The 9,367-nt window shown below is 37.6% G+C and overlaps 1 pseudogene; it reads right to left on the bottom strand.

The window, feature by feature from the left end:
- Window positions 1-4,269: 4,269 nt before the first annotated feature.
- LOC122896704 lies at window positions 4,270-4,844 on the bottom strand (annotated as a pseudogene).
- Between the last annotated feature and the right edge of the window lie 4,523 nt (window positions 4,845-9,367).

Raw genomic sequence — 9,367 nt, 5'->3', positions numbered from 1 at the left:
GTTGATATAAATTGCTAACTGTAACAACATAAGAGAAGCAATTTCTGAACTGCAAATATAGTTATATTGTTAATTGAAACATAGGTAAAATGAAATCTCTTAGCTAATGTTAAGTCATTAACTGACTTAAAATATTTGTTTTGCTCTGTAATTCTCTGTTAATTTGATATTCACCACTCAATTTACATTACACTTAAGCAGAGACATTTAATTCAGCCTGATTATTTTATTATGCTTATGAGGAAATGCAACATTCAATAAAATACATAAATATTTTATTTTTTTCCAATTTATTTATTTTCAGAAAAACAGTATTCATTATTTTTTCACCACACCCGGTGCTCCATGCAAGCCGTGCCCTCTATAATACCCACCACCTGGTACCCCAACCTCCCACCCCCCCGCCACTTCAAACCCCTCAGACTGTTTTTCAGAGTCCATAGTCTCTCATGGTTCACCTCCCCTTCCAATTTACCCAAATTCCCTACTCCTCTCTAACGCCCCTTGTCCTCCATGCTATTTGTTATGCTCCACAAATAAGTGAAACCATATGATAATTGACTCTCTCTGCTTGACTTATTTCACTCAGCATAATCTCTTCCAGTCCCGTCCATGTTCTTCTTCCATGCATTAACAAATTTTATAGACATTTGTTCTTTATTCATGTTCAAAGATTTCTTAACCTGTAACTGCATAAACTATAATTTTAAAATGGCCTTGATATAACCAGCAAATGATAGAATTTTGTACTAGATAACAGTGTGCATCAATAAAATTATACTTTCTTTTGAATGTCTAGTTTAAAATAATCAGAATTTTTCATACATTTCCGTTCACATCACATGGTATCTATTCATACATTCAAGCCTATAATCTGAAATTATGAAGCTGAAATATGAAATTATGGAGCTGATAATTGCAATAGTTACCATTTATACACACTCTAATAAGTGTCAAGCAGCTTATTGAATGCCTTACACATGTGATCTCATTTGAACTCCATGACAAGATCATTGATACTATTATCCAAAATGTTAGGTAATGAAATTGAAGCCCAAAGAAGTGAAATAACTGACACAATTTTTTCACTGCAGAGAAGGGGACAAAGCTAGAATTTTAACTAAATATTCCAAACTGTACCTCTTAATACCCTGCCATGATGCCTTGATGGAATATTAAAATATATTTGTTGAACATTTGTTCTGTATGAGAATCTATACTTAAGTTTAAAGAGGATTCAAGAAGAAAGAACACAATTCTTACCTTCAAATAATTTTCAATCTAATTGAGGTAGACAAGAGGAATTAAAGATGTCCATAAGTAGTTTTATTACTCACAAGAATATAGGGAAATTGGTCTTTTTATTAAAGTATCTAGTCCAGAATGGAACAAGCTCATTATAAATTATAATATATTACAGTGGAGCTCAAATAATTGCCTTATTATGTGTTCCTTCACAACCTGAATCTCCGATAAGAAATCTAGTAAAAGAATCTATCTGGTAAAATGGGCTTCAAAAAAAAAAAAATTAAAAACTTTTCCTCTGTGAAAAACCTGTTAAGAAAACAAAAAGAAGCTGCAGACTGTGACAAAGTAATTCAAAGTCACATGTCTGACAAAGGACTGGTATATATAATACACAAAGAGTACTAAAAATTCAACAGTGAAAAAATAAAGAGTTCAATTAGAAAATGGGCAAGAAAGTATGCACAGACATTTCAGTAAAGAAGATATAGAGATGATAAATAAACACATAAAAATATGTTCAATATCATTATCCATCAGAGAAATGCAAATTAAACCTATAATGAAACCACTTTATACCTATCAGAATGGCTAAATATAAAATAATGGCAAAATATAAAATAATGACAACACTATATGCTGACAAGCATGTTGAGAAACTTGATCACCAACATGTTGATGGTGGAAATGTAAAAGAGTACAGCCACTACAGAAAAATTAGATGGATTATTTTAAAACTACACATGTAATCATCATATGACTCAGTGATTGAAAACCTGTGTGTTTATCTATCCCAGAGGAATGAAAATTATATTCACGCAAAAACATATAAATGAGTATTCATAGCAGCTTTCTTTGTAAAACCCAAAACCTGGAAACACCCCAAATGTCTCCCATGGGTAAATCTTTAAACAAACTACATACATATGTAATACCACTCATTTGTTTGCTTCAATCCTATCCCTCTTTTGAAATGTCTATTTTCAATTAGGTTATCCTTAGTTAAACCATGAACCACTAGCAGACTAGCAATATGAAATTCTGCTTGGCAAAACTAATGAAAAGTTTATAAAATCAAGGTCAAAAGCAGATAAAAGCTTATTATTTTCTCTTTTTTTGTAATTTTATTTTTTTTCAGTGTTTCAAGGTTCATTGTTTATGCACCACACCCAGTACTCCATGCGAAATGTGCCCTCCTTAATACCCATCACCAGGATCACCCAACCTACCACCCCTCTTCCCTCCAAAACCCTCAGTTAGTTCCTCAGAGTCCATAGTCTTTCGTGGTTCATCTCCCTGTTCAATTTCCCTCAACTCCCTTCTCCTCTCCATCTCCCCATGTCCTCCATGTTATTCCTTATGCTCCACAAATAAGTGAAGCCATATGATAATTGACTCTCTCTGCTTGACTTATTTCACTCAGCATAATCTCCTCCAGTCCCATCCATGTTGATACAAAAGTTGGGTATTCATCCTTCTGATGGAGGCATAATACTCCATTGTATATATGGACCATATCTTCTTTATCCATTCATCCGTTGAAGGGCATTTTGGCTCTTTCCACAGTTTGGTGACTGTGGCCATTGCTGCTATGAACATTGGGGTACAGATGGCCCTTTTTTTCACTACATCTGTATCTTTGGGGTAAATACCCAGTAGTGCAATTGCAGGGGCATAGGGTAGCTCATTTTTAATTTCTTAAGGAATCTCCACACTGTTTTCCAAAGTGGCTGCACCAACTTGCATTCCCACCAACAGTGTAAGAGGGTTCTACTTTCTACACATCCTCTCCAACACAAAGCTTATTTTAAAATGCTTATGCTATTATTCCATTGTCAAATTTAACTCCTTCAAGTGTTCTCTTAATTTCATATTTTATTTCAACACAACCAACTTCATGACCCACCATGGGAATCCAGGGAAAATTTATTTTATTTTTTTTTAAGTTAATGGTCTTTTTATTGAAAAAAAAAAAAAGACGAGCATCTATAACTTGACATGGACATAAATTGCAATTTCTTTTTTTTAAGATTTTATTTATTTATTTGGCAGAGAGAGATCACAAGTAGGCAGAGAGGCAGGCAGAGAGAGAGGAGGAAGCAGGCTCCCTGCTGAGCAGAGAGCCCGATGCGGGACTCGATCCCAGGACCCTGAGATCATGACCTGAGCCGAAGGCAGCGGCTTAACCCACTGAGCCACCCAGGCGCCCTAAATTGCAATTTCTTGAACAGCAATGTTGATGGTTGTGCTGAGGTCCACAGCCACAGCCTACTCTGCTGGCACCAAATCATAGTTCAGAGGGTTTTAAAAACAGAGAGTCCCAAGATGCTCTCTTGTTAAAGTTTTCTTTTTAAAATTTTTGTGTGAATGGTGACAGCCTGACACACATTTCACTCTGGTAAAAAGACAATGCTAAACCAACACATGCAGGATGCCACCTGAATGTGTGTCACCATCACCAGGGGTCAGGACACACAGAAGTACAAGAGGGCTGGCCTGCTAAGTGGGGCTACATCTAGACAGTTTATCCATCACCCATCTTTCTGTACAGCGTCCTGAGGTAAACCAATTTTAAATGTTTATTTTCAGTAAACCAGCTATGACAATACATACTAACAAACTGAACTAGACCCCTTTTGAATAGATTTCAAATTTGGTTTTTTCATTTTTCATTTTTGAGTCAAATGCCTGACTATGCTCAATTGTCAAGCTGCATGCATGAGAAACTGGCAAGGCCAAATAGTGTATTAATCATAAGCAAATGGAACTGCAAGGAGTCCACTAAGTGCTTCCTTATCATTAAGGTAGTATAAATGTTTGTATCATAAACTGATATGTAGCTTGCTCTTTAGGGCACAGGACCATCAACCAATACATGCAAATTTTGTGTGTAGACAGAAGGCACTTTTGACATTCAGTTTTGTTTTGTAGAAAGAGAATGGGTAAATGAACTTTTTTGCAAGATGTTAGTAAAAGATTCCACATGATTCTTCTGGGAGAGGCAAAGGAGTTGGAAGTAGGTCTTCATTTTGCAGTCATCATCTGTATAAATTCTTCAGAGCTGACTTGTCCATCTCTATCAATATCTGTTTCTCTGATCATTTCATCTACTTCTTCATCTGTTTGTGTTTCTCCTGTTTGTCATGACATGACCGAGTTCTGCTACCCTGAAACAACCATTCCCATCCTTGCCAAGACTCAGAATACTTCACGGATTTCTTCTTCACTGTCTATATCTTTCATTTTTCTAGCCCCCATAGTCAAAAATTCTGAGAATTCAATGGTGCCATTACCATCACCATCCACCTCATTGATCATATCCTGCAATTAGGCTTCTGCTGGCTTCTGACTCAGTGACCTCATAACAGTTCCAAGTTCCTCTGTTGCGCCACTGCCATCTTTGTCAAAGAGGGAAAAGCTGCCTTGAACTCAGCAATGTGTTCTTTCGTCAGCTGATCAGCCACGATGCTAGCAAAGAGAGGAAGAGTAGAGGGAGCAATTGTGGCTACACCAGCACAGAGGCTGTGATGGCCGGGGTGCCTCCCCAGCCACTGCTGCTTGTAAAGCACAGTGTGTGCTCAGCACCATACCACTGCCATTGCCCAGCTCCAGGGAAAGGTCATTTTAAAGACTATACATCGTATAACATTAAAAGAACTACTCAATACAGGACCCATGACTTTCTGCAAAATTTTATCAAATCCAGGTCAAAAGTCATCAGAAATCAGGCCCAGAATTGGTGTTTTCTTGCCATTTGAAGAGACTACTTTAATAGGGAAAAAAAGGGGGTTTTGTTTGTTTGTTTGTTTTTTAAGATTTTATTTATTTATTTGATAGACACAGCAAGAGAGGGAACACAAGGCAGGGGGAGTGAGAGAGGGAGAAGCAGGCTTACCACTGAGCATGGTGCCTGATGCCAGGCTTGATCCCAGAACCCTGGGATCATGACCTGAGCTGAAGGTAGGCACTTAAAGACTGAGCCACCCAGGCGCCCTAGGAAAAGAAGTTTTATATGCATTTTCTTTTACAGAGTTTGCACTCAACTGTGTTTTACCTTCTCCAAAGGAAGCAGTATTTCAGAAATAATTTTCACTTTTCCAGAACTGTTTTTTCTAGTTTTAGAAAAGTGAGTATTTTGGGGTGGCAGGCTGGCTCAGTCAGTACAGCATGCAACTCTTGCTCTCAGGGCTGTGAGCTCTGGCCCCACATTGAGTACAGACTTTACTTTAAAAAGTAAATAAATAAAATCTTAAAAAGAAAGAAAAGTGAGCATTTTATAAATAATAGTCACTGTAAAGGTATAAAATATAACCATTTGCTACCATCTAGTGGAACTACTAAGTTTTGCACAGAAACATTTTGGCTTTAATAGAATCATTCTATTTCATTACCTTTATTTGATGCTTCTTGGTTATATGAATTTGTGGTTGTAAAAGTAAAATTTCTTAATATCTGATCCAAAATTGTTAAAACAGCAGGATAAAGTGTAAGGGGAAAGATAGAAAAAGAGGAAAAATCTGAAGACACATCATTGCACTTTTTCTCATTTAAAACAAAGCAAAAACTGTTTTGATAGTCAACTATAAACTGCTCCAAAGAAAGAGTCATGAGCCATACTTCACCTAAATTCAAACTGATAACACCTGGTTTTCATGCAAACTGGCACTGTATCCTCATTCTCAGCTTGCTCCTAGTCTACACACAATGTCATTTTATTGCCAGGCTTTTTCTCTAGTGTTCTTATGTCATGCAAAGTATGTCAAACATGTATGGCCATATTAATTACATTCTTCTTAAATGTGGTAAATAAGTCCTGGTGGAATATGAAAACTGAGAAACCGAATTACAAATGCACCATACGGTCACTGATGGGAAGATAATGTGTAGGAAACACCATGTCCCACAACATTGATTATGATGCTTTGCCTACATTACAGCATTCCAAAGTAAAAGAGAGCTTTATCAGTATCCCTTCCTATGCTCTCAGAAGTCACAATTACACAGATGAGTCTCCTACCTAAAGCACGTATGGTTCTCTGCCTGAGATCTTTCTTAGCTAAGGATTCCTTCAGCAAGTCTGCATTCTACAAGAATATTATATTGGAGAAGTGTTCGCGCTGTGAAGTGAGCAGGTAGTCATATTTCTGGCAACAGGATTTATTAACCCAATCATTATGGTGCCCTTGAGTCAGGGTACAGACTATTACGTGGCATCTACCATACCATGGAGTCAGGCAAATGTTCATACTGACAAGACAGAATCCCAAGGACATTTGCACAAGGATTATTCATATTTAAATCATACAAAAATCATCTGGGGCCTCCTCCTCTATGTCAATCCTCCCATCCCTAGAAAACACACCAAAAAAATTGCAAGAGATGTCTGGTGCCATTTTCACCAGAGCTATATCCCCTTTGGTGTTCTATAAAGAACACTACCTCCAAACAGCTTTGAACTGATCTCACAGTATCCCAAGTAAGATAAGGTTTAAATTTCCACTAAAATAACTGGGATATTTAAAGTTATAAGTCAAGGACAAGAGAAAGAAGAAAAAATACAAGGACACCACTACTGTAATGAGACTGACCCTTCACACTACCCTGTCCTTGAGGACTTGATGTCAACTAATAGAGAGGGAACAACTCCAATAATTCTCTAATACACTCCAAATTTGGTTAGAATACTATTGGGGAGTAGCCTCTGTATGACCAATAGTCCCCCATCCCAGGACTGTCTAAGAAGTACCCTGGCTCTGGAACATTCCCCTAAATGGAAGATGAATGCTGAGCTATCACTCGACCCCAGATTATTTCCAGAAGGAAACCTTTCCCATGAAGTATTTTCCCTTGCCCTGGGTAAATCATGAACTTCTTCGTATCATTTAAGCATGTGTGTCGTATGGCATTTGGCCTGTCCTATCAGTGTATCTGCTCCTTCCACACCGACCAGCAGGGAGGGAATGGGGTCTTCACCTGCAGCACAAGAGGGATGTGGTACAGTCCATCACCCTGCAGTAGTTATCAGGAGGGACCCACTGGCCATCAGAGACTGGCACACATTACAGATGATGATTCTGTGTCTCTTCTCCTTTTCATGAGTAAAGTATTGTTCTAACCAGTGCCTTGTGTGTTAAGTCCTTGGTAACTCACAACCCACTGAAGATGCAGTGGGCCAAGGTCTGTGGGCTCCTTCTTCTGGTTGTTGGCACTGTTATGATCTTTGCCATCCTTCACACAATGGCACTTCTTAGCTGGGACTGGTAGTTGGACCTTCCTACTCAACAAATACTAAGCCTCTACATGAGGAAAAATAAAGCTAACTGAGCAAGAGAAGCTTAGTTATTTATCAACACCCATACCCCCCTTCTTATCTAGAATTGGAAGTTTTACCTGAGCAAATAGCCAGGGCCCCTGCTACAGACCTCAGCCCCTTCCCCTTATCTCTCCACCTAGGGGCTTAAGATGGTGGTGAGCAATTCCTGCATGTAAAGGAAATGCTCTTAAGATGGCAAAGTAATGAGACAGCAGCCCAGTGGCCAGCCCAAAAATTAACCAAAATTCCCACCCAGAATTCTACATAAGACTGAAATGAATAAGAGATGTTAGAGGACAACAGCCAAATTATAGAAAGAGACCACATGTCCACTGACTGAACAGATCAGAAGATATTATATATATACACAATGGAATATTACTCAGCCATAAAAATTAATGAAATCTTGTCATTTACAATGACATGGATGGAGCTAGACAGTATAATGCTAAATGAAATAAATCAGAGAAAGACAAATACCATGTAATTTCACTCGTATGTGGAATTTAAGAAACAAAACAAATTAACATGTTGTGGGGGAGAAACAGAAAAGCCAAGAAACAGACTCTTAACTATAGAGAACTGAGGGTTACTGGAGGGGAGGTGGGGGACATGGGTGAAACAGGTGAAGGGGATTAAGGAGGGCACTTGTCCTGATGAGCACCATATACTGTATGTAAGAGCTGATTCACTAAATTCTATACCTGAAATTTAAATTCTACACTAAATTCTACACTGTATATTAACTAACTGGAATTTAAATAAAAGCTTGGAAGAAAAAAGGAGATGTTTGAGCAGAGAGCCAAAAGCAAAGTAAAAGCTCAAGAGAGAAAATATGTGTGGAGATATCATCTACACTCTGGTAAGATTTGACAAAGAAGGAACCAGAGACAAAAAGGAGTTTAAAGACAGGTCCTTGGAAAACATTAAAATTTAGAGAGTAGCAAGAGAAACACAAGTCAAAGAAGGGAAGTCAGAGAAAGAGGATGAAAAACTGGAGCCCCAAAATCCTCAACTCAACAAAAACAACAAAAAACAAACAACAAAACTCAACAACAACAACAACAAAAAAAGTTGAAAATGGGTAAAGGACTTGAACAGGCATTTATCCCAAGAATGTATTCAAATGACCAAAAAAATAAGCACACAAAACATACTCAACATCACTAATCATTTAAGAGATGCAAATCAAAATTACAGTAAGATACCATCTCATGCTCATTAAGACGGCTACTATAAAAGAAACAGAAAATAACAAGTGTTGGCAAGGAGGTAGAGAAATTGGAACCCTTGTGCACTATTAGTGGGAATATAAAATGGTACAATTTCTGTGAAAAACAGGATGGCATTTCTTCAAAAAATTTTTAAAAAAGAATTGCCACATGATCCAGCAATTCCATCTCTGAGTATACATACCCAAAATAACTTAAAGCAGGGTCTCAAAGAGATATTTGTATACCCATGTTCATAGCAGCATTATTCACAATAACTAAGATGTAAAATCAACCTAAGTATCCACGGACAGATGAATAGATAAGCAAAATGTGGTGTGTGTGTGTGTGTGTGTGTGCACGCACACGCACGCGTGTGTGTGTGTGTGTAATGGAATATTACTCAGCCTTAACAAGGAAGGAAACTCTGATTTATGCTTATGAATGACTCTTGAAGACATTATGTTAAGTGAAATGAGCCAGTCATGAAAAGACAAATATTGTCTGATTCCCATTTATATTAGTTACTTAGACTAGTCAAAATCACAAAAATACAAAGTAGAATGGTGGTTTCCAGGGACTAGGAGGAACAAGAAAT

The sequence above is a fragment of the Neovison vison genome, chromosome X (genome assembly GCF_020171115.1).
Source record: "Neovison vison isolate M4711 chromosome X, ASM_NN_V1, whole genome shotgun sequence".
In the NCBI taxonomy this organism is placed as follows: domain Eukaryota; kingdom Metazoa; phylum Chordata; class Mammalia; order Carnivora; family Mustelidae; genus Neogale; species Neogale vison.
Note: the sequence above shows the minus strand (reverse complement) of the source record. Positions and strands in the feature narration are given on the sequence as shown.